The sequence below is a fragment of the Vulpes lagopus genome, chromosome 3 (assembly GCF_018345385.1).
Source record: "Vulpes lagopus strain Blue_001 chromosome 3, ASM1834538v1, whole genome shotgun sequence".
Classification (NCBI taxonomy): Eukaryota; Metazoa; Chordata; class Mammalia; order Carnivora; family Canidae; genus Vulpes; species Vulpes lagopus.
The window spans coordinates 61734192-61761064 of NC_054826.1; the positions used below are offsets into that span (position 1 = coordinate 61734192).

The following is a 26873-nucleotide window of genomic DNA, read 5'->3' on the forward strand; positions in this document are numbered from 1 at the left end:
ATTTATACAGCATATTAAAACCCAAAACCTACAGTAATGCAACATTAAAGTCAAGAAATGCAAAAGTGAAGAGTTTATGGCATTGTTAGCTTGCCCACATTGTGCATTCTGCATAATGAACCTCACCTTGAAATTCAAGCTATATACCATGCAGCAGAGTTCACCCCACCAGGCAAACCTTAAACCTTTTGCATTTTGTGAATTTCATTACCTCAAATTGCAATATTAATAACTGAAATGTGCAGCCAAGAAAATGCTAATTTTCTGCTTTTCCTTTCATTTTTTTCTTTCATCTATTTTACCCTCTAATTAAAAAAGTGGGGAAGGTAAAGAAATAAGGAGAAAGGAAGGGAAGGAAAGCCAATGAGGCGAAAACCTGCTATACAAACTCACAGTGTTCGACAATTTTATGGGAGAGGACACTGAGGCCAAGAGAGCGATGCCCATGGTTACCCAGTTTAGCGAGGATTTCCCACTAAGTTTCCCACTGTAAAGTCAATGCTCTTTGGCTGCATTTCCTGGCCAATCGTTTGATGAGGCCCCAAATCCAAATGGGGAAATGGTTTCTGTGGCAAATAAAGGAAAAGCAAAAGCCAAAAATTTCTGTGAGTAGTTAGAACTACTTTTCTTCCATTTACACTATCTGGTTTATCTTCACTTAGCATAACTGATCTCAAGGGGTACAGAATGACTTTAAATTACTAGCATTTAAAGAAGACTCACATTTCAAAAAAGAAAAAAATATATTCTCTCTTTGATTATTTAATTCCCAAGGAAACACATTTAACTCATGAAGTAGCCAGCGTGGACAGAGTCCCAGGAGCCACACATTAAAATCAGCAACATTCCTTTCAACCCAGTGAGCTGGCATCCTTGCGGGAACGGTTGCTCCCCATTTCACGGAGTCTGAGATGAAAAGCCTGTTGACAGTCCTGGCTTCCTTTCCTTCAGCCTTTTGTCTGGGTAGGCTGGAATCATCTGGAAATGAGAAAGGGTCAGTGTGACCTCAAGTCTGACTTCTCATTGAATCCGCAGCCAAAGCTGCCTTGGCACCTGAGTGTTCACAGAATCAGCAAAAAATGGTATGGATGGGTTTTTATTCCAAGAAATTTGACCATAGAACATGCCTTTGTCTGTTTCTTGGCTAGAAGGTATCTAAAGACAATGCCAATTGGGCACATGTTAGCCCCGCTGGAAGAAACAGGAGAGAGAGGAAAGCAAATGCACACTCACAGTCCCAGGAAGAGGTGCACCTAGAGGCGAAGCATCAACTTCTAGGACTTTCTTGAAAAAAACTGAGGGTTTCCCTCCAACGGGAATGTTTCAATGGAGACCTCACTGTCTCACACACCTTGTAAGATATGAGAGTCAGATTTCTGTTTTGTGAAATCGGAATCGCAGTGAATTATTTTGTTCTGGAAGGCTGGAGGTCCTTCTTCCTGGGACCTCCCTCTGCAGAGACGTTTACGAGGAGTGTAGGAACTTCAGGGCAGTGTTCCAGCTCCTATCCCTGCCTGCAGGGCAATGAGAACCAAGTGCTGTAAGTGAGGGGTGAGGGGCAGGAGAGAAGTGTTCCCAAGAGGGTTTTGATGAGTTAGAGGCCTCCTTTACAAATGGCCCAGAAACCCAGGGAGTACAGTGGAAACAGAGTTAATGAGGCAAAAGGTGGGGAAAAAAAGAAACACCCAAGGGTGGCAGATCAAAGTCAGAGACCGATGCCTGTCGGACAGGAGACAGGAGGAAGGGGGGTTTTCCTTGCTCCATCAATCCTGCCCAGGAGTGGCCTAGCCTGTGTCAGTCAGTTTATTGAATCCAAAAGGTGCTTACCTGAGCCAGTGACAGCCTGCTCTCCTTCTCCCACCTCTCTCCTCAAGTCCCTGCTGCTCTCCTCCTAACAGATGGTAGCACACACGAGCATTTTTTTCTTGCTTCTGATGCTAAGCATGATTTACAGGCTTGAGTTATTATTTATCATTATTCATTTTCTGTCAGCAGTGCATTGAAGGTTAATAGAAATGCCAGCATGCTCACTGATTTACTTAGTAAAATATTTGTTCCAAGGTTTAGGTCATATGATTGGTGTCTGAGTGAGTTTCAGGTTTATGCATTATGAAAAGCAAGATGACTTGACCTTCAGCCACCAACACTAGCACCATATATTACTTTAGTGAGTGACCTTCAGAGACCTAAGATGCAGTAGATGTATTCAACACATGTTAGCCGCCACCATATTGCTGGCATTGTATACATACCAGCTGAGTTTACGCAATGTAAGCTGAGCCCCTGAGCCCATCTCATGAATGGGAGGCACAGGAGATGTAAACTCAGGCTAAACCAGATCCTTTCTTAAGATAATAAACTGGCTTTGCAGTCCAGCTGTGCTGAGGCTGTGTGTACACACAGGGACTAATCGCTTCACATCGCCTCCTGGGCTCCATGCAGCTCGGCAGGGAGGAGGCGGACAAAAGGACAATTCTGAAGGAAGCTGGTCTTGGATAAGCAATTAGTCAGGGCCCCAAGGGGAGAGTGGGCTTGCTGGCGTCATGGTGTTGTGGTTGCAGGCTGAAGGTAACAGAGGAGTGGGGTAGGGAGGAAGGAAGGGTCATGAGTGTTGGATTTTAGATCTTAGGGCCAGGCTGCTGGAAGAGTTCTAAATAACATTACAGTGATACACAAGTAAATAGTAGATCAAAAGCCAGCATCATTTCTAAAGGGCCAGTTCTAACCATTGCACTAGCAGTAATGTAGTACAGGACAGTGGGTTCAAGGCATGGTCTCAGATTCAGCATTCAGAGGTTTGGGTCCTAGCCCCAATGGACCAGTTGGCTCAACCTCTTCAAGCCTCAGCTTTTTTATTTTTAAGAAGTGTAGCTTCCTCTGGAGGCTGTTGAGAGGGGTCAACTGAGAATACAAGGAATGTGCCTAGCACGGGGGCTGATGTGTCTTCTGAGTGCCATCATTCCAAATCTGGTGAATAGACGGAGAAGATATCATTGAGAACAGCCGGCAAGGCTTCATGTCTGACGAGAGACCTGATATGGCAGTTAAGGTGGAAAAGAAAGAAAGCAGGCTGGTGGAGAAAATGGGGATCCTGGAGAACAGAAAGCCTGCTGGCTGCCAGAAACATGTCACCAGCCTGAAGCTAGAAATGAAAGTCAGGATGTCTAAGAGCCTAACTTCTTTTCTATTTCCAAACTGTGCTCCTCCCCTAGACTTCGTCAGACTAAGTCCCTTTGGACTATCAATGTTCTTTTATCGATAGTTTACTAATTTTCATTTACTTTCGAATCTACAGAAGTTTCTTTAGGTTTTTAGATTTGCCTCAAACATTGTCTTAAGATTCAATGATCAGCTGACGTTCTCCAAGGAGCCTTCTCATTTAGTCCTCTAATCTGTCGTTTGCTTCCCGCCTTTGTAAGGGCAGGAAGTACTTGTAGTACTTGTGTGTACTTGTAGCAACACATATTATGTACGTGTAATTGCTTTCATCTGGATTTAAGTGACCAGGCTTATTCCAACTCATCACACCAACAGGAAGCAGGCAGGTGTTTAGTCCCTCAAAATATTGCCTTTGAGGGGCACCTGGGTGACTCAGTGGTTGAGCATCTGCCTTTGGCTCAGGGCGTGATCCCAGGGTCCTGGGATCAAGTCCCACATCAGGCTCTCCGCAGGGAGCCTGCTTCTCCCTCTGCCTGTGTCTCTGCCTCTCTCTCTGTGTCTCTCATGAATAAATAAATAAACCTTAAAAAAATATTGCCTTTGATGTTCTACACAGGTGGCTTTAATACCCCTGAGCCCCATTCACTTCTCCTGAAAGGGGTATGAACCCTCTTTCTCACATGTGATATTAAGGGAATAGCCTTTATTGGAGAAGGGTCAGGGAAGGTGGCTTAAAATCCAGTGGGAATCCCATACCCAGGAATTAAACACAAGACAGTTTTCCTTAGAGAAAGCAAATACTGGAAATAGATCCAGAGACTCCCCATACCTCAGCCCAAAGTATGAGACAATATTGTTTTTGAAATAAGAAAAACGATCCCTCACTGAGAACACAGCTGCGAAGTAGATCCAGTCCACAACGAATGTGACACTACCCACTGGTCATCTAGTCATCTATTAATTCTATATATAATGTTTTCTTGGGAGGGGGAAAGAAATTGGAGCTCCTATATCCTGGGCATTCACTGTGTCAAAAGCCAAACTCCTCAGGGTCAAGGCCATGATACTGGGACTCTGTTCTTCACACTGATCATTTATAATAGAATAATAGAGTCTTAGCACTAGACAGTTTCTGAGAGGTCATTGAATCTGATATTTTCCCTCTGCCACTGAGAATTCTGAAGCCCGGATTTATTGACCTGTGATTGATAGTATCAGATAGAGGCCTGGAACAGAGATTATCCTGGCTCCTGGTGGTGCTCTTTGCCCCTCTCCACATTTGCTTCTGTTTCAAAAAACTCTTTTCCAAAATTGGCCCTAATAACAAGCTGATGATTGGGTTCCAGCTGCCCAGATGCAGTCCCACTCTCAGGAGAGCCACCTTTCCTTGTCTTGAACAAAGGTGGGAATGCCAAGAAACTCATGGTGTGTCAGAAATGTTGATGGCTAAATATTGCAATGTAATAACAAAGGCAACCTTCAGAGGAATAAGGAAACAAAGCAATTTAAATCTCATTTAAATAATTTTCCTTTCTTCCCCCTATCTTCACCCTAGACTATTCAATGAGCCCATCTGAATTCTGAGGGCATGTTCATTCTCCCACAATGGGGCTGAGTGCTGGAAATGTCCTTTCATTTAATTTCCAGTACTAGCTAAATTATCTATTGCCACGATCTGTGATTGATTTAGCTTTTATTGCTCTTGGCTGCGACAATCTATAAGGACCCAGCTGATTCCCCCTTTTTGGGTTTTAGGCTTTATTGCTGTCATTTTAATGACAGATATTAAACATAGGGAATTCTCATCTGTATTTCCTCCAATAGGCTGAACTGTATGTTGTATTTGAATGTGAAATAATATCAAGAACTAGTTCTTCCAAAGTCTCCTTCTCCTACCTGCTCCAAGTGATCACTCCAGAAATCTGTGACAATTCTGAAGAACACATATATCTTCAGGCTAAATTCATTATCATGATACCAAATATATAGTAAATATCTAATAAATATCTGATGTATAAACTAATGAATGCAGACTTCACTAACCCTTTGGCAATGGGAACTTTTCCTTGAATCTGCCATTAATCCTCGTTTCCAAATGCTCAGTGAACATCTACTGTACATAAGGAAATTATGCTATGTGTAATTCAAACAAGTATATAATCTTACTTCCCATGAACTTACAACTTACTGATAAAAACCAAGTGTAGACACAAAACTATCAATAATATAAAGTATGGTGGTAAGTGAAATTGCAGATTTCCTAAGGGCATAAAAGGGTGAGACATTGTCTTGAGCAAAGAAAGAGAAAAGAAGTAGGAAAGATGATGAAAGTTACACAGGAAAGGGAGTTATTTGATACTAGATCGGGTCATTTTCAGCCACAAGAGACAGAAACCCAGTTCAAGTCCATTTACTGGCTCACATAATTGGCTTCCAACATTGCTAGGTTAAGGGCTCATCTAATGTCATGAGGAATCTAGAATGTCTGCCCCCTCGAGACTAGAGGAAAGAGCACTTTGTTCTATCCTATGTCTGTCTACCTTCCTTTTCATAGCATTTCCTGTTAAATGCTTCTTTGTTTTTCAAACCTGAACACAGTTTGTTCAGTATAAGAAATATAACATTTCTAAATTTAATTTTTGAGATGTCTTCTTAATTCTTAAAAATATATGATCAAATCAAGCTGAAATTCACAAGCAGCAGCAAAGTCAAAATAGTTGGGAGATAAATTGTTTGAAAGCCCAGATTTCAACTGTATTCTGTTTATCACTGATAGGCTCAAAATGGGGTTGTCTCCCTTACTCACCATGACAGGTTCATGAGATGCTTGGATCCTACTTCCTGTTCTTGGGTGCTGCTGCTGCAATCTTCATTTGCTAAAAATTCAAGTATCGACTCTAGGGTGCCCATTCAGAGAGATGCCATTGTAGAAGCTGACTCTATTAGAAGATAAATTATTAAAAAAAAAAAAGAAGAACATAAATTATTTATGCTTGATTATGATGAGATTGTGCCTAGATAGTGATGGTTAAAAAAAAAAAGGGAAAAGTTACTATTTAAAACAACAACAAGGCCCCATAGATTTGGATTTTTCCTAGTTGGGAAGCATAGAAAATATGTGTAGGTAGTAGTCAATGTTTATACTCAATGTAATTATATGTATAAGTATTGTATCGTAGGTGATACAAAAAGATAACTTTTCAAAATGCTTTTGTTGATATTCTTCTTTTTGAAGACTTGAATGATGGCAATGAAGGCACACTTATTAAATCTATAGATGACACAAAGCTTTATTGAAGAAATCTATATTCAAAGAGAGCCCTACAATGCTTTCCCATTAGTCCTCAAAATCCAAAATACATATGACATACAGTGTGAAAACAGGTTTCAAAACAACAAAAAGTAAATGGGAATAGTAAGCTCTCCTTTTTTCTCCCCTTTCTATCCCTCAAAAAAAATGTAGTTTTAATCAGCTACCAGAAGCCAGAGCTTATAGGAAGCTCAACAGGGAGACACATTTGAATTGCTTCTGGTAGGAATAGATCTGATGATTTAAGAGAATTAAATTTAACCTGAAACTTTAGAGGTTGGGGTGTGTTATCTCGTGGAAAAGTTGGGTTTCCTCATCCCGAGAGAAGATCTTTGAACATGTGATATTTCAAAATGTTCTAGCTAAATCAAAATCTTTCATTCACTCAAAAAATATTTGCTGGGTGGTTTCCATGTTCCCTTCACACTTGGGATCATACCAAAAAGTACCCACCTTTAATGGCTGGGGAATTAAGAAGACAAAGACCAGGAGGATGAGAAAAATGATAGAGAGACTGGCTGGGGTGGGGATAGGAGTAGGCTCTGGAGATTTTCTTAATTATACAGAAAGTAAAACAAATTAAAGAGTTTAGTAAATGTGAATGTCCAATACTCTGCAGTATCTCTGAGTCCAGGCCTGGAGCTTTACACATACCTCTATGCATCTTCAGCAACACCATGGCCAGCATCTCCACCAGAACCATTTCCTAATCCTCTAAGTAGAGAGAGCCGAAGTTGGCAATGGTGTTGAAATTCCATCTGTCCCCCTGGAAGAGCCCTGGGAGGAAGAAGAGCCCAACAGAGGATCCAGATGTCTCAAATAATTCCAAAATTCAATCACAAGACCTAGGACTGGCATCCAAATCAAGTAATAAGGAAACCAATAATCATAGATTATTGTGTTCCAGATGTTCAAAAGAGGCTTTAAAGTCAGAAAATGGGTTGGAATTCTAGCTCTGATCACTTCTATCCATGACTTTATTAAGAGTCTAAAACAGTATCTTCTACTACCATTATTATTATTATTATTATTATTATTATTATTACTACTACACTCTACAACTATAACTTCTACTAGTATAGCTACTATCATGATTGCCTTGTTGGATGTTATATAATTTACCCTAAAACCTTATGAATTGTGTATTACTAAACACACTATACCAAGAAAAACAAACAAGGAAGAAAAAAGAAAAGAAAAACAAAACTAAGATCTATTAGTTTGTCCAAAGTTATAAAGCACAGAAGTAGTGGGACTAGAATTTGAATCCAAGTTTGTTTGACTCCAAAACCCTTGTGCTTGCCCAATTACCCATAATCCCTATAGAGTGGACAAGAATTTAGCTCCCTTAGAGCCAAGGAAGAGAGAAAGCGGTATGTTTGCCTACGGTTCTAAATTACAGAAGAAAATATTATCAGAGCAAGGAGGACCACAGGGAACATGGCTCTGGGACCATCTCAGACACTATCTCAAAAGACCACCCCAGTCCCAAAGGCTGCTCATATGTCATATGTTTTTTTCTTAACCACAAATCTTGCCTTGACCCTCCCTGTACAAGTCAACTTTTGCTTAGTACAAATGACCGTTGGACCCACCTCTCCATTCTGCTGTGGAGATGTGTATTTCCAGTCAGGCCAAATTGTCCAAGATGGTTACCATTTAAAGTTCGCGGTTCTACTCTTTTACAAGTCACTGAAATATTCTGGAAATTCTGATTTTTATGTGTCCACACACTTCTCGGCTGACTATTACAAGTAGTTGAAATAAATTTATTGGGCTTATTTTTAATTTGGAAAAAACAGCTGGCAGAGCAAGACCCATCTCCAGTTCAGCTTGCTAGTACTTGTTGCTGTTGACCTTGCAGGATTGCATTGTTGCTTAGGTCAAAACAAGGAACTCAGAGCCCAACGTCTTGCAAAGGGGAATAGCCACATCCAGAAAGCTCCCTGGGGTACCATGAATATTATCAATAAAGAAGCACTTCATATTTACACACCATCTGACATCAGTTCTCACAAACTCCTGGGAGAACTCTGAGCTATCTCATTTACTCTTCCCACAGCATTAGTGGGCGGAGGTAAGTTACTTTCCCTCATTTATAAGTGAAGATATTCATGCTCAAATGGTTGAATAATCTGCCCAGGGTTAGCATATAGTCACCTGGAAGGAACAAGGCTTCCAGGTCTTTCCATAGTTCCACACTGTTTTACTCTCCCGGACCACAAGGCTCCATGAACCCGTTCCCTACAACCCACCTCAAGAAAAATAGAATTTGTGTGACCACGAGGGCCTCCATATTTAGGATGATATTTTAAACCTGGACCATACTGAGAAGTTCCCATCCTAAAGGCTAGTGTGTGGTCTCAACCTGAGGGAAGTCCACTCTTCTATCTGCAGGGTTGGTGAGGGAACAAATGTGAGAACTAATTCACACCACTTTATCTGGTACAAACATCTCTCCGAGTCTTGGGTCAAGAGAGTACCTAGGGTTCCTTATTTGATCGTTGCCATCTCTCCCAAGAAGAGACAGTTTGGGCTTGAGCTTTCTCTCTTCTGTTGGGGAATCATCCTCAAGCACTGTTGCCAATTTGGGGCAAATGGACTTTTGCAAACATAAAGAATTTTACCATTTGGCCAAATGCTTCCTACCTTTTTTATGGATCATTTTCTCAAACTCTTCCTGTGTGCTCAATGCTTTATATGTGTGCATTTATTTTATCCTTAAAACAACCCTATTGGCTGGGCAGTTTGTTTCATTTTATGGAAGGGAAAACTGTAGGTCTGAGTTATCCAGGGTCCTTTAATAGGAAAGTAGTCAGGCTTCAAACCCAGGTTTTTCTGATTCTTCCACTTTGCCCTTGAAGCAGCCTGGTATCTTTCAGAAGGGACTCCCTTACTGAAGTTTCAGCTGCAGCCCAGGTACTATTGACCTTGTCTTTAGGTACTAGTTCCCTTTCTATTTGGGATGGAGGTTGAGGGACATCTCAACAACCTCAGCCCTTAGAGGGATGGTTTGGGATTTGAGGTCATCTACCTTCCTACTGCCTGACTGTCACTTGCCAAAGAACCAGGAAACATACCTGGTGTTATTGCCAGGCTCAGGTGAAGAGGAGTGAGTTTACCTGCATCCAGCCCAAAGTGGAAGGAGAGAGGTGCTTTCTGCATGTGTCATTTATCATGCTCTACCACCTCCCCCTCCACCTTTCAAACCAAGGATATGACATTCTGCACATCCAAGGGGGCAGGAGCAGGAGTGCAGAACATGAGCCTCATAACCTCAGCTGGGTCCTTTTCTGAGTGGTCAGCAGAACCCATCCAGGACCAACTGCAAAGCACCAGGCACCCAGTCAAACTCCCCCAAACGCAAAGACCCTTTGTTCTCTTGAAAACTCGTCTTTGTTGGGGAGGTTGCTATTGTTGTGGTCTTGGGAGGGACGAAAATGCCGACATCTCCAGTTTTTAATATGGTAAATGTCAGTGTTTATGCCTGCGCAGGCTGGCCTAATTATCCCGTGTCCTCTAAAATCTTCCGCTGTAATTACCACTCACCGCAGTGACACCTACTGCTAAAGGGAGAGCCATAAGCTGCAGGAAGCTCAAAGCCAGAGCACACTCAGCAAACTGCAAGCAACACCAGCAGCTGTTTCTGGTTTCGAAGCGGTGGGAGCTTCCTGAGCCATTTACCCTGGTCCCTCTGGAGTAAATGCCACCATGGTTGAAAAGTTGGAAATGTTTGTCAGGCCCAGAACAAAGCTGTGAATGAATACTACAGTAATTTGCTTTCTCACAATCTTCTCGTTTCGCTAAACCAGCCATGGAAGCAACTGATGGGGACAGAGCAAAAAGGAGAAAAAAAAAAAGACTATTAGCACCAGTGGTATCTGGTATGTCGTTGCTATTATGTGTATAATAGCCTTTGTGTTATCTACATATGTACTGTAATGCATAGAGAACGAGCTGCAGAGTTGAGACAGCTCAAGAGAATAGCTTTTAAGCAAAATGCTATGCTAAAGAGACAGATCGTCCTTCTTTAAAAAAAAAAATGCCCATTAGCCCACATGGGCAGTATTGAATCGCGTTTCCTGTGTGGAGGGAATGGGTTGGCCTGCCTTCTGCGCTTGCGACTATACAGAAAGAGGAGGGGAAGAAAAAGAAGAAGGAAAAGGAGAAGCAAAAAGGGGGGGGGGAATCAATAAATTCAGTGTAAGCAAAGTCACAGCAACCTTTAAAATAATAAGACAAATCCATTTATTTCACAAATGTCTTCATTTCCAAATGCCATTGTTTGGGGCACTCTGCTGTCATTGTCCATGACATTTTCGAAAACTTGGCTCTTAATCATTTAGGTGTAGCTGGAGTTCTCCAGCAACAGCCAAGTTAAAAGATTAGACATTCACCCCACTGCTTTAACAGCCGGTGCTGTGGGGGGAAGGAGGGAGCCTGGCGGTGGGGGAAGAGACGAGGCTTAACTATGGACAGAAAAGCTCAGCTGTATTGCTATATACAATGAAAAGTAATTACAGAGAAAAATGAAAGCTGTTTCTTGCTGTTAGCAGGAAGAATAAGAGAATTCTGTACCTTTTTAAAGCTCTGAGTCCATTTTGATGTAATTGGTTCTGGAATTATTTATGACATTAATTGCTGCGCTATCGACTGCCTGTCAGTGGCTCTGGCAGTTAGTCCATCTTTCTTAGCAGAGACAGCCTGCTCAGCCCAAACTAGACTGACAAGCTAATTATACCCATCTTCCCCTTCAATGACAAATGCTGCTCATCGGAAACCTTTCTAGAAATAAGCTCTCATTCTTTTCCCTTTTTCCTGAGCCAGACATAACGGATATCTCAAGGTGCAGATCGCAGCTAAAACTCAGCTCACAGGGCTATTAGCTCTGAACATCTCACTTGAGCCAAAAAACCTAAGCATCTTATGTTATCAAACTGTATGTCATTCCCTGATGCTAGTTTTCAGGGATGAGCAGGGGCCCGGGCTGTCAGTCAGAGCCGGGCAGAGAGAGCCGAGCTGACTGAATTAGCCAAGCTCTCCTTAAGCAGCACCATGGCCAGCTCAGGGGCTGACACGGAGCCTGGGGAAACACGGTCGCTGTGGGGCTTTGGGGGAGGCTCACGGCGAGGGCCCATTTTAGGAAGACCAGGTGGAGTGTCTTATCCCAAAGCCCCTTTGTGATTTCACCATGTAAATTGTACTCATGTCCAAGGTTCATTTTGCAAACGGATTTTATAGAACACGGTGCAGGCACAACACCTCCTCTGCTGGGCATTGCTTTGGAGAGTGGGGACCCTCGCTGTGGCACACTTGGGGCAGGTGCAAGAGGACAAACAGGGTATCCTTCCTGCTTTAGGGACAGGCAGGCTAGTTTGGAAGACAAGGCATGCACACAAACAAGCATGAGGAGCCTTTTCTCAAAGCATTTGGGAACCCTGGGGGAAACCCTATAGTTAAAAGAAGGATGGAAAGTGCTGGTAGAAAGAAGCACCTCTCCTTTGGAAATACCACCTGGTTTTCCTTCTCCGCCACAGGTATTTTGCTCTATGTTGTGCTGTCCGAAATAAACTGGCAAAATTCATTCTCTTTTTTTTTTACAGTATTGTTTTTTTTAATAAATTTATTTTTTATTGGTGTTCAATTTACCAACATACAGAATAATACCCAGTGCTCATTCTGTCAAGTGCCCCCCTCAGTGCTCATCGCCCATTCACCCCCACCCCCCGCCCACCTCCCCTTCCACCACCCCTAGTTCGTTTCCCAGAGTTAGGAGTCTTTATATTCTGTCTCCCTTTCTGATATTTCCCACACATTTCTTCTCCCTTCCCTTTTTAAGAAAGAAAGAGCTTCAGAAAAGAAGGGCCCCCGTGTATACAGTTGCGCAGTTGGGAGGAAAGTCAGGCAGATAGAATTCAAGTCCCTCCACTTGGACCTTACAGTACACAAACTCCCCAAATCCAAACCTGCAACATGGACTGAATAACCCCAGGCTACTTCCCAGTCGAGGCTTGGTAGGAAAAATTTAGAAAAATTATAAAGACACTGAATAAACAAGAATCCTGTCTGATTGCTGCAAAAGTACGGTGACAAGGACAGGATGGACTGTGTATGGGCTTTGGAGCCAAAAAGTCACTGGGGACAGCTTGCTTCAAGAAACATCTTAGAAGGCCTTTGAGATTGTGCAATCCCTAGGATGGTATTAGGTGCATTGTGATCTCCCACGTAATTTTGATATTGTCTTCGTTTATGGCTGAAAGGGCCACTTATGGAAGCCAAGTCGACAAGGGGTGGGCTGAGGTGGATTTGTATTGTATCAGCTAGGCTAAGCTGCACATTTCCTAGAATTCCCTTCCCTGCATAGTCCCAAGTTAATGCCACTTGAGACATTTTGTATGAGATTTAGAAGGGGACATTAGAGGTGTGGCTATATTCTTTTACTCTCCAGGGGCCAGGGGAGGCAGTCCTACATTGCCACTTATCTGCTGGCATATCTGATTGGCATGGAACAGATGTCAAGCTCACAGCATCTCCATCAGCTCAATCATCTGCTTCAGCTTTTCCAACACCTTGAAGAGGTGCCAGCATGATATGTGGGGCCAGCTTCTCCTGCAGCCCACCCCCCCTTCAAAGCCAGAAGTCTATAGGAGGTAAGAGACCAATATGGATTCCCAACTTTCCCAACTTTCCTCCTGAGTTCAGACTCAGCCTTGTAGGTACACATATATATGTGTGTATATATCTATATCTATATCTATATCTATATCTATAGATATATCTCCATATATCTCATGATTATATATATATTCTTTTATTATATAGATATAGATCTCCATATCATCAAAATTCCTTATTTCCCAGCTGGCGCAAGGACCAGAACCCTAGGGGAGAAGGGTTCCAGTAGAAGACTCTTCAAAATGTGGAAGAGGGCATCAGCTACTATGCCTACAAAGACATAGTCATCAGTAGGCCTTCCACCATTCAACTTTCATGTTAGTGTAAGGCAAACGAGAGAAGAAAAATTGTGTAAAATTTGAACTCCATTTTTATAACCCGAAATACTTAACCACCACCTAATATTCTGACTTTAAATACCAAACACTTGTATAGCTAGAAAATGGACTTCGTTTTCACACAGAGGGTTGATAATCTGCAATTATAAGGACTGATCCAGGGCTTAACACTGTGAAACTTGATCTGCAAAGGAGTGTAAATAGGGTGACTGTCCCAATTGACTCAGGACTGAGGGATTTCATGGGTCATGGAAACTTCAGTGGCAACTTAGAGACAGTTCTAGGCAAACTGGGATGGCTGATTCCCTTAAGTATGAGGCAACTTTTCATGCCGGCCCAGCATTACCAGTGCTTTTGGTCTCTCTGCTTCCCCACCTCTAAAATTGTTTAAGGATAAATTTTTTTTAATAAAGGTAAGACAAGTAATAAATACTAGATATTTAGTTACTAATAACTAGCGAATAATATTACCAGAAAGAGTAACACTCAAAAATGTGAAATTATAAGAAAAAAATCCATACATGACCAAATATTAAGCATTAAGTAAGGAAGAAAGCACATACTACCAGAGCCCATGGAGACATACAACATGAAGGTAGGAGGTTCTTGTATTCATTCATTTGAAGGAGAATCTATTCTGGGGCAGGCACAAGACTAAGTGGAAGATCTAATTTGATGAACCACGTAGATATGAATTCTTACCTTCACGGGGCTTTGAATCTGTGAGAGAGTCAGACGTTATACAAACACAACCACAAAAATGAGTATTATGAGAGAAAAATAATTGAGTGTCCTCAGAGAAAATATGGGGAGAGATCTAATTTAGTTTGGGTAATCAGAGAGGAGTTCTCAGATGAAGTGCCATTGACAATGAGTCCAGAAGGATGAGAAGGAGCCAGCAGGCAAAAAAAGGAGAAGAAAGTACAGCCCATACACAGGGGAGGAACAGGGCTCAGGGATTGGGTCTTGGAAGAGGTAGGGCTTAAATTGGGTCTTTTATTTTTTTAAGATTTTATTTATTTATTCATGAGAGATGCAGAGAGAGAGGCAGAGACATAAGCGGAGGGAGAAGCAGGCTTCTCGTGGGGAGCCCGATGTGGGACTCGATTCCAGGACCCCAGGATCAGGACCTGAGCCAAACCCAGATGCTCAACCACTGAGCCACCTGGATGCCCCTAAATTGGGTCTTGAAGAAGAAGTGAGTTTTCAATAGACACAGAGAAATAATTCCTGTCATGGGTACTTTTACATCTTTACTGATCTTGGGAAAATTATTTTCATCGCCAGGCCTCAATTTCTTCTTCCATGAGATAATGGGTTTGACTGGATGATCCCCATGGAAGAATTATGTTAATATAATTGAATATGCCCAAGAAGATGAACACTTAAGTATCAAAAGCCACTTGCCATTAACCATGGCCAAACAAATATCCCACGGGAATTGGAGAAAACGTGTAGGTTCCCAAGGTTGCTATTGTCACTGCTCATTAACTGAATGGACTAAGAGCTTCCCTTAGTGAAGATTTACTCAGATGTGAATAGATGATGGGGTGCAAATTAGGCCTGCCTAGGAGCAAGACTCATACATGTCTCGGCTTCTTGAGGAGGAATTTGTGCTTCTTATTTTCAGGGAATGATTTCAGTTGGTCAGAGAAAAGGAGTTTCCCACTTATGAAGTGCTTCCCCACTAGAAGGAAGGGGATAATTGAACATCTAAACTATGGACACTTTATACCTTTTTTTTTTTCTCCTGGTAAACTCCTTGGAAACTTCCACATAAAACTAACATGAAGCTCTAAAAATTGGATCTTTTAAATCACTCTGTGCTTATAAAGTGTGGGGTGCTGAGGGTAGCTTTCTTAGGCCATTTTTTTTTCCCACTGATTGTATAAAGTTGCTGAAATAGGTGGATCAGGAGAAAGATTTTATGCAAGTTCCCTCCCCCACCCCTACCTCACCATCCCCAGGCAGCCAAGTTTTCATTTCTGTACTTCTCTCTCAATATTGCCAAAAAAGGAGGAAATTAGGATTTTTCTGAAGACCTTCATCTAAACCAGTGAGCCCCACGAGGGCAGAAGAATCTCCTGTGTCCCTACCTCGTGGCCCAGAGCCTGGGCCCACAGTGGGACCTCAGGAATTGTCAATTAGTTGAATGGACAAATTAACTTCAAGCCAACATCTGCTTTGATCTGATCTGGCTCATGTGGAAATTGAGGAATGGCAAGGAGATTGAAGAAGCATTTGGAGAAAGAGTAGCATCCTGACACTTGGCAAGAAAAATAGATTCAGAGTCAATGTAGAGGAGGGATCCCTCTTGGGGTCCGTAACAAGGTGACCTTGACCCAAGTGACTGTTCTTTAATCTGAGCTCTGCAGGTAAAAATTTCTCTCCTAGCTAGAAAAATGTCCTTAAAAAAAATAAAGTGAACTTGGCAGTCTTTCAAATTCTGTAGCTTAGACTTTCAAATAGACATTTTACAACATGACATAGGATGGCTTAAGCTTAGTCCTGTTGAAGAGAGAAATCATCCAGCAATTGCAATGCAAATAGAAATAGTATCTTACAGTTAGTAAGCAGATCATAGACTGCAAAGTCCTTTTCCATACATTATCCCATTCAGAATGGCACAACTACAACTTCAATATGAGCAGGGACCAGGTATCTCTTGTTCACCACTGTATTCTCCTCCCTTCAATAAATAGTTGTTAATAGATATTTGATGTATAAATCACGACAACAAATAGGATGTTGGCTTAGAAATGCCATATCATTTTCCCAATGTCAAATAGTTAATAAATGGCAGAGCAGTTACATTTCAGCACAGATAGTTAGGAATATTTTCCAAATGTGCTCGTAACTCAGCTTCTTGCCACACCCACAATGGCATGTAGGTTCACCTTCAGTTTCATTGATGGAGGCAATGTTCAAGTTGAAGAAAGAAGAAACTTTGAGATCCTAAAGAAAAATGTGGAAAAACAACAGCCACCCAATGTATATTGTTTTATAAAAATCAGCTTGCAAATCCAAAAGATCAACCTTCATTACAGCTTTATGTTATATTATGGTTTATCATGCCATATGGATTGGTATAGTAAGGGCAAAAAATATTTTTTTTAAGATCACTAAAAACCTAAGTAATATTTGTTTCTAAAATTCATTTGATTTTTTTAATGTAAAAATATACTTTGAGCAAAATTTAGCAATCATGCAGATGATATGCATATGCCTTTCATCTCTAAGAATAATACTGGTTAGCACTCTATTCATGGCTTCCGGAAATTATCCCTTGGGTGCTTCTAAAATTCTTCCTGTGGAGGAAGTCCTGCACCCAACACTCTGCCAGTCTTTGGGATAGCAGGGTAAGCGAAATGTCTATGTCCAGCCAAACCCCGAAAGACTGTAGTATGTAACTCCAGGGAAAGTGTTATATTCAGTGGTACTTTCTCTTTTTAATTTCTGAATTTAAGGCTGCAGTTGGAAAGAAGAGAAGGATGGGCACCCCCCTTTCCTTCGGGTCGATAAGCTCACATCAGCTTGCCCAGAACTCACAGACATTATCTTCACTCAGGACAGGTGGCGGAAGGGGTGGTTTGCTCTCTCCTCACCCTGTCCTTTTAGGTTTCCGACATTTTTAAGACACGTGTAGAATTTTTTTCAGGTGAATGCCACAAGAGATTTAATAGAAGATGCATTTGTTTTTGACTTCTAATTAATCAAGATAACATCTCTCTCAACCATTAGACAGTAAAATCAATACCTCCGGCAGCTGCACCACCAGTTAGACTTATACACCAATACCTATTATTGGCAAATCAGTGATGTATTTAACCATGTTGTACTCTATCATTTTATAATATGAGGCCAACGTGACTATGTTGAGGGTGTGTAGAACAAGATACTTTGCCTCTGGTTCCAGCAATGGGATTTTTGCTGTAACCTCAGCCCTGCCCCACTCCCTCCCACACTCAAAGCTGGGGTGATGATTCATTTCCCAGACTCTGATTTGCATGAAACCATATACTCACCATGGGGGATACCAGAATCCCAGGTTATGAGAAACACAGGTAGAACAAAGATCCCAGATAAAAAGGTGGGACAAGAAACATGAGAGATGTGGGTATGTCATGAGCTCCTTCCATCAATAGGCAGTGGTGGCCTAGGGTGGGAAGGGTCCTGGCTACTCTGAGGCCCTGCTCTTTGGAAATAGCATGTGGAGGATGTCTTAGGTCTAGCTGAGGGGGTAATGAATCTCTGGAATTCATTGTAATTCACTGTAGAATTTGCATAAGTGGCACCTGTGCTATTCCCTGTAAATATTCTTCTAGGCAAAATCCAAGTCAAGCGCTCTATGGTAGGGGGAGGACTTTCTCTTTGAGGCAACTTATGGCTTCCTGCTGACCCAGAGCTAGAGCACTGAGACCATGATATGTTCCAGCAATTGGCTAGGTATCCAAGACACTGTGTGGTAGACCAAGAAAGCTTGCTTACATAGCAGGTGACTCTCCCCTGGACCCTACATCTAATCTTGAAAAGTCCCTCAAGTCCCACATCACTATTGCTCTTTATTAGAGTGCCATAAGTTTCAATCATCCCAAGTTTCCATATAATTCGTAAGTATTATGTGAGCAAGACTCCTGAAGGCATGATGAGTTCTAGGTGACCGGGGACCTAAAGAAGACACTCTGACTGAGGAGAGAAAGAGCCTAGGAGAGGCTGAATAAAGCACTTCCTGGGACACTGAGGCACAGCAGAGCCAGTGCCAACCTTTAAGACAGGCACACTCTTCTGACTGCCATTTTCCAGAAAGCATTCTCTGACTCTACGTCCTGGTATTCTTGGAACCCCCTCTCTACCACATGTCACAGTGAGAGATCTGTTTTCTGTCTCTTTCCTGAATGCCTGGGAGCTCCAGGAATCTTGTTCCTCTCCATTCCTCTAGGGTCAAGCACAGACCTGACCCAAAGGAGACAGTCTGTCAAGGGTAGCTATTTTCCTGTGGAAATTCAGATGCAGCACCACTGAGCCATGAGGGTAGGACACCACAAGTTAGTCTGAGAGTGAAAGGGTTAAGCAACCCTGAAAAAAATCTCATTTTCTGGGGGACTTGTTGAGGGGAGGAACACATTTCTAGACTGCCTATATTGTAGGCAAGATGGTGGAAAGAGTAATAACAACAACCGTAACAGTATCTATCATAATTATGAAGATAAGTACATGGCATTGTGTGTGTCTCTCTGAGGCTGGTTTTAATACTCTGTCATACTGATGAGGAAGCTGCCTTGGAGAGGACAAATCATACATCCAAGGTCACACAGCATTGGAGCTTGGGTGGATCTGAGTCTAAAACCTGTGCTCCTTCCATGATTCTCTATTACCTGCCACATAAAACTCTAAAGTGATACTTCACCAGTTTTCACTGAGACATTTCTCCTTTTTCCTTAGCACTCTGATTCTTTCCCAGAGCTTGTGATGTTCACAGCCTTGTGTTCCTCCCATTGGAAAGCTATACTTGGAACATCAACATACAGAAAAGTAAATTTTTAGGAATATGATTATGCTTCCAGGACCTATTCTTTTGACACCAAGATAATGATTCAGTGGATCAGAGGCATTGTCCCTGAGGATTATACACACAAACACCCGATAAGGTGTCAGAGCGGGGGTGGGGGGTGGCGGGGAACCCCATGCTGTGTATCCTGGATATAAAGGACGAACTTCTGCAGACACTGTTTCTAATTGAAAGGCTTCAATCAGGTGTCCAAAACTGTTCCAAATAGTCTGAGCTGTGAGCTCAATAAGAGATCCCTTCTTCATTCTTTATTTTATATTCAAACTTACCATAGCTAAGTGTTTATATTGTCCATGAGCTTAGTTAAGTTTTACATTTTTAAAATATTTTTCTTAAACATATCCTTGAGTAGGAGGCTGAATCTACAATTTGCAGCACAAGTTTGGGTGAAATGAGACCTCTGGCCTCAGTCTTCAAGTCACTTTCCTCTTAATGACATTTTTACACTCCCACCGCATATTGTCTTGAAATATATGAGCTATATGGCCTGTCCCATTTGAATAGAAAGTCCCGGATCAACCACAATGTGCAGTCCAATGCACTGTTCACAGGTTTGTAGAAATGTATCAGGGTTTTGATTAATTACCTGGTCTTAGCCTTGATGTTAAGTCTTACCCTTAATCATGGCCATGTGAACATGCATTATGGATCGTGAAACCATTCACCCACAAAGGAAGTTGTTTTGCTGACATTTGATTTTGCCATTTGTCAGCAACATGATATGAGAAAGGAACCATCTTTTGACAAGAATTGCTCTAAATTCTTCTAGAGATGTGTTGGGGAGGCACCAACCTCTGCAAGGAATCTCATGATTGTTCTTCCAATGTTCATGCTTTGAACTCTATTGGTTTGAGTCCCTCAGCATCAGTCAGCAAAATCAAAGGTGACAGGTCTTCCATAAAACATAGGTTTGTCCAGTGTGTTGTTGACTCACACTCTCTTGTGGTAGCCCATTCATTGTCATCTCTTTCTCTGTAGTTCTGGGGGGGGGGGGGGGCATCAGGGGAGCTGTAATTCAGGCCCCTCCTTCCTTGGCCCAGGCTGCACTCAGCCTCACTGCTCTGGTCCAATGTCAGCCATGTCGGCTTTCTTGCATCGATTCTTCATTTTCGTATTCATTCACTCATTCATTCATTGAACAAATATTGGTTGAGCACCTACAATGAGCCATGCAAAGGGAACAGCATGTACAAAGGCCAGGAAGGAGAAGCAGTGGGAAGTAATTTTAGGTCAGCAGTCATAGGGGGTGCTGCACTGGGACAGTCCTCCCTTGCACAGATACGTTTCAAGGCTTCTCTAGCATGATCTGGCATTGCGCATCTGTATGCCACATGATCTGTGTCCCCACCCAAACTGTACACACAGTAGACCAGTCTCCTCCTTGCCTCTGAGGTCCTGACTATGGACTTCCTCCAGCCTGCACTGCCTTTCTCCTCTCTTATCCACTGCCATCCTTATTAACTTTATTTTTGAAAACTTGATTTCAATTAGCAATAATCACGCCTCGGATAAACCTCATTGGAGATGATACTGCCACTGAACAGAGCTTGAAAACTTGATTTCAAGCTTACTATTTTCTTCTCTCAACTTAGGGCTTGATTATTAATGATTCTCCTTTTATTTGGGTTTTATTTTTATTTATTTTTTTTTTTAAATTTTATTATTTATGATAGTCACAGAGAGAGAGAGAGAGGCAGAGACACAGGCTGAGGAAGAAGCAGGCTCCATGCACCGGGAGCCCGATGTGGGATTCGATCCCGGGTCTCCAGGATCGCGCCCTGGGCCAAAGGCAGGCGCCAAACTGTTGCGCCACCCAGGGATCCCTTATTTGGGTTTTAAAATCTTTTTGCTTGTGCAACTCTTAGAGCCCTGATGAGATGAAAAGATGCTTCATAGAAAGAATGGTTCAGGAACTTTTTTAAAAAAGATTTTATTTATTTATTCATGAGAGAGAGAGAGAGAGAGAGTCAGAGACACAGGCAGAGGGAGAAGCAGGCTCCATGCAGGGAGCCTGATGCAGGATCCCGGTTCTCCAGGATCACGCTCTGGGCTGAAGGGGGCGCTAAACCGCTGAGCCACCCAGGGATCCCCTGGTTCAGGAACTTCTATGGAATTCTCTCTTGCCCAGAGAGAGGGTTGAGGGAGACTTGAAGCAGGGAACCAGTGAATGTTCTTAGTTATAGACAGCAGGACCTAGTCTAGCTAGTTCAAGAGGGAAAAGAGCATGTTTTATTAGAGCCTGTTACGTGACTCACAGAGTATCTGGGAGAGAGCCAGAGAACCAGGTTTGGAGGTGCTTCAGGGAAACATAGCCTCCTTCATCATGAGCTATGTCAGTGAGGGCATCACTACCACCTGGCCCAGGCTGGCAGCTCATGCACAGCCCTGATGTTGAGTTAGGACACATCACTAGTCTCAGTCACTGCTATCTCTGGGACATCTCTCCTTCTATCCCTTCAGAGTGGAGTGTCTGGCTGGCGTGTGCTTAACTGAGTCCCTAGGTTCCAAATCAGAGTATTACATATAAACATCTGACCAGTGGAGCCTAAGTCACATGCCCACACTGCCAGGAAACTGGAAAACCAAGTTTTTGGCATTTACTGTAGGGTAGTGAGGATTCATAGGTAGAAACACTGTAAGCATGGGAAAGGTGTTCAAATGTGATGGACAGACAAAAACAACAACTAATGAGGACGACATATGGATGGGAGGAAGAGTGGGGATAGAGTAAGAAGGGCCTCCACTAAATCTACAAAGTTGACTCCTATCTAGGGGTCATCACCCACCCCACTTGCTTTTTTTCTCCACATCAGATCTCTCAGAAAGATCTGATTTATTTCTTAAGCATGTCTTAAAGCCACATGCCTCCCTTACTATCATTCTAGTTCAGGATTAACAAACTTTGGTCTGCAGGCCAAATCCAGCCCACCTCCTGTTTTTGTAAACCAAGTTTTATGGGATCACAGACACACCCATTTGTTAATATGTTGTCCGTGACCATTTTGAGTAGAGTAGTTTCGCTAGAGACCATATGGCTGACAAAGCTTAAAATACTTACCTCTTTGTCCTTTACAGAAATACTTTGCTGACCGCTCTTCTAGTCTATGCCAGAACCATCTCTTACTGGACTTCTTCAAGAACTTCCTAAAGAACCCCACATTCCTTATCAGTGAGTACATCTAATAGTTAGAGTACTCATTGCAAAATACAAATATGATCCTGTCAGTGTAAGATAAAATTATTCAATAAACTCTCATTATACTTAATATAAAGAACAACATCCTCAAAATGGCAATGAGATCCTGCAAAATTTAACAATATGCCTGGTTGGCCAGTGGGACAATAATAGTGAAAGACATCAACAGACATGATTAGGATATATGATGTTTCTTTGATGATCAGGGATGAGAGGTGATATTCTGACAAAGCATGAGTTGACAGCTCACACCCAGGTACTGGATACAGGGAGAGGCTTCCACTTTTCCCAAGTCCCTCTCACACACACACGCTGCGCACACACACACACACACACACACACACACAAACAAAACATAACAGCTGCTGTGGATAAACACTCCATGGAATGAAGATTCAACCAGTAGCAAGAAGCTTGATTTTGTCATTGTCCTACAATTAAAAATACCTTTTTGTCTCCCTCTCCTCTCACCCATCTTTCTGATGTGAAGTATCTGACTGTGGTGCTGCTTGCTCTTCAGATGCAAATGATAAGTGCTTTATATCCTGGCACATTTCTCTTTATTGCAGGACTACATAAATGAATGAATTAATGGTTAATTTTCCGGGCATGGGGAACTCCAGTAGGGCCCATGTTTCAAACATGCATAAGGCCCATTCCTGAAATGAACCCTCTGATCTAACATTAAATATCCCCACAGTATCATTTCGGTAGATTTAGCTTTTTGGTTTGGTTGGTTCATTCAGGTTTTTTATTTTGTTTCTATGTTGTTTTATCTTTCTGAACTTCTATTTTATTATGTGTAGTATACAATTATTACTTGAACTGCATAATAAAGGTAAAGTATGGTAGCAATCAAATGAATCAATTACATTATCAATTGAATAATTTGTCTATGTTCTGAATATATTTTATGTTTTTTCTGTCCCTTTGAGGTTAATAAGTTCAAAGAATTAAAATAATAACTTTTAAAAACAGTTTTTTATTTTAGTTCCAGTTAGTTAGCATGCAGCGTTATATTAGTTTCAGGTGTACAATACAGTAACTCAACACTTCCAAACTAGTAATAGCTTTTTAAATTTTATAAAGCCTCCATATTACTACAATTAGTCATCCTTCTCTTCAGACTACCACTCTATTATTTTCAATGCTATTCCCTGGAACTGCTGAAGATATTTTTACTATATGCCAATACCAAGGTATTTTCTCCTGCCCAAACATGTAATGAGTACTCTCTAGGGGGGTCCCGGGGATACCTATCTCACATACACCTGCCTACCTACCTGGTACCTATCCACCTACGTACCCACCTACCTACCGAAATACCTATTGTTTATTTATTGGTTTGGAATACAATTTATTGGTTTGGAATAGAAGCTAAAATGTGTTGTAGGACTATACAACTTGGGCATAATGACAACAGGCATATTATTTATTTTTAGACATTTTAAATAGAATTTTTATTGAAATATGATACATATGCAGAACACAAAATACACAAAGTACAACATAGTAGAGCTCAATGGATTTTCCACAAAGTGAACACAGCCATACCACCACCCAGATCTAGTCAGTGCCCCTCCAATTGTGTTTCTTCTTCTTCTTCTTCCTCCTCTTCTTCTTCTCCTTCTCCTCCTTCTCCTTCTTCTTCTTCTTCTTCTTCTTCTTCTGCTTCTTCTTCTTCTTCTTCTTCTTCTTCTTCTTCTTCTTCTTCTTCTTCTTTCTTCTTCTTCTTCTTCTTCTTCTTCTTCTTCTTCTTCTTCTTCTTCTTCTTCTTCAAGATTTTATTTATTTATTCTTAAGAGACACACAGAGAGAGGCAGAGACACAAGCAGAGGGAGAAGCAGGTTCCCTGCAGGGGAGCCCGATGTGGGACTAGATCCCGGACCCAGAATCACGCCCTGAGCCAAAGGCAGATGCTCAACCGCTGAGCCACCCAGGCATCACTCTTCTCTTCTTAAGAAGACACCATTTATACTGGATTAGAGTTTACTGAATACATTTTTGGGAAGAATGCAATTCAACCCACAGTAGTCAGTTTTAAAGTTCTGTAGTTAGTTGTATATCTAGTTACGATCATTATGTCTTTTTGGTAAATTGATATTTTGTCATTATACATTGTCCACCTTTATCCTTTTTTTCTCCTCTAAATTCTACTTTGTCAGATACTAATATAAATGTTCTAGGTTTTTTTAAAAAAATAGTATTGGCAAGCTAGACTTTTATGCTTTTTACTCTTAATCCATGTATATTCTATATAGTTCCAGATGGTTTCTATAGTTTCTTTCAGTTATATATTTATCAATTTTGATGATCTTTGTCTTTTACTTGGTATCTTTTACACCACTAGTATTTAGTGATGTTGATATGTTTAGATTTAAATCTACCATTTTATTGTTTTCTGGTTTTTATTCCTCTGTTTCTTCTTTCCTGCCCTTTTTGGGGTTTTCATATATTATCAGCATTCTACTTAATTGTATATTGTGTTTTTAAATATATTTATATAATTTCTATTTGTTGCCCTAGGAATTAAAAAATACAATCTTGGGGTACCTGGATGGCTCAGTGGTTGAATGCCTCAGTTTAAAAATACTTTCTAAAAAATAAAAAATACAATCTTAATCTCTAGCATTCTACTTAGAATCAACACTTTACCACATTGTGTGTAATGTAGGAAATGTACCACAATAGAGGTCCCTGTATCCTCCCTTCTTTGGTTATGGTTGTCTAATATATTACATCTGTATAAAATCAAAACTCCTTGGGACAATGTTTTAATTTTTTATTTCAATGAACAAATACATTTTTAAAGAACTCAGTAGGGAAAGAATAGCCCCCTATATTTACCTAGTTATTTCTGTTGTTCTTCCTTTACTTCCAGAGTTTTAAGTTTTCTTCTGTTATTATGTCCCTCTGTCTGAAGAACTTCCTTTAGCAATTCTTCTAGATCAGGCTTGTTTCTGGTAACAAAATTTCATAGTATTCCTTCATATGAGAATGTTTTTATTTCACCTTCATTCTTAAAGGCTACTCTTGCTGGAAATTCATTTTTTTATCCAACAAATGGATAATCAGACTTTCTATTTCTTCCTTTGTCAATTTTAGTGAGTTTCTTTTTTAAAATTGAGGGTTTCATCTAGTTTTTAAAATTTATTGGCATAAATTGTTCATGATCTCTTCCTTCAAATGTTTAGGTTCTATATTTTCATTCCCTTATTTATTCCTGCTATTTGTGACCTGAGCCCTCTTTTTTTTTTTTCTTCACCAATTTTCCTAAGGGTTTATCAAGAAAAAGATAAAGGACACAAATTACAAATATCAGGGACAAATGACTAGTGCAGCTCTGAATATGAATGTACATGTCTTCGTGTGGGCATATGTTTTCATTTCTCTGTGTAGATTATTAGGAATAGAAATAATGGATCATATACTACATTTATCTTCATTTTTTAAAGAAACTGCCAAATTGTTTTCTGAAGTTTCTGTACTATTTTGCATTCTCATCAGCAATGAGTAAGGCTTCTACCTTCTCATTAATAGTTTGTATTATCTTTCTTTTTGAGTATAGTCATTCTAGCTGGTGTACAGTGATATCTCATTATGATTTTAATCTGCATTTCTCTAAAAATTAATGGTGTTATATTAAGCACTTTTTTGTGCATATTAGCCAATTCTATATATCATTTGATGAAATGATTGTTCAAATACTTTACCTGTATTTTTGAATTTTTGGTCTTATTGAGTTTTAGGAGTTCTTCACATATTCTAAATAGGAGGCATTAAAAAATCCAGGATGTTTTCAGTCTGCCTTGTGTTTTATTGTCCTCTAGTTCCTTTTGAGTCTTGTACTTTATGTGTGCATCCCCAGGGTAAGCCAGGAGTGTGAGAATAGCTCGGAGGTGCTCTGTCTCCACTGACCAGGTGTATAGACTCAGCTAAAAATATGTTTGTCCCAATCAGGACTATACCCTCAAGCTACTAGAATGAAGCCATTGACCTTGCCACTTGTTTGCCTTACACACAGAAAAATTGCTGGTCTTCCTGGCCTACCTTCTCCTGGTGGAATCTCCCCATCACCTGTTGGAGGAGGTAGTAATGGAAGTAGCCACAGCCCCAGGCCTGAATGCCACAGAATCCCATTGTTCTTATCCTGAATTCAACAATTTATCCCAGATTGTTATTTATGACTTTGGTAGAATTCTAGAGTAGTGGCATAATATTACTTGTTGATCTTGTCCAGCTTTATAGTTACTTTTTGGGCAGAGTATTTGCCAATCTTCTTGGCCGTAAATCCTGGACTTCCTATCTTGGATTTATATTTTCTTCTTTTTAATATATGCATTTAATTCTTTTTTAAAAAAGATTTTATTTATTTATTCATGAGAGACCAGAGAGAGAGGCAGAGACATAGGCAGAGAGAGAAGCAGGCTCCCCACAGGATCTTCATGTGGGACTCAATCCCAGAATTTCAGGATCACACCCTGAGCCAAAAAGCAGACACTCAACCACTGAGCCACCTAGGCATCCCTATACATTTAATTCTATATATTTTATTTTAAGAACAGTTTGAGCTGCATCATGTAAGTTTTAATAAGTCTTATCTCACAATTCAACTTAAAATATATT

At 41.0% G+C, this 26873-nt stretch overlaps 1 long non-coding RNA gene and 1 pseudogene across 1 annotated transcript; both read right to left on the reverse strand.

The window, feature by feature from the left end:
* Nucleotides 1-813: 813 nt before the first annotated feature.
* LOC121488113 lies at nt 814-7248 on the reverse strand. Its single transcript, XR_005986980.1, has 3 exons — nt 7124-7248; nt 5966-6098; nt 814-978 (listed from the first exon to the last, which is right to left on the reverse strand). It is a non-coding gene; the product is annotated as an uncharacterized LOC121488113 (long non-coding RNA).
* A 13267-nt stretch (nt 7249-20515) lies between these two features.
* On the reverse strand, nt 20516-20599 carry LOC121488405 (annotated as a pseudogene).
* Nucleotides 20600-26873: the final 6274 nt, after the last annotated feature.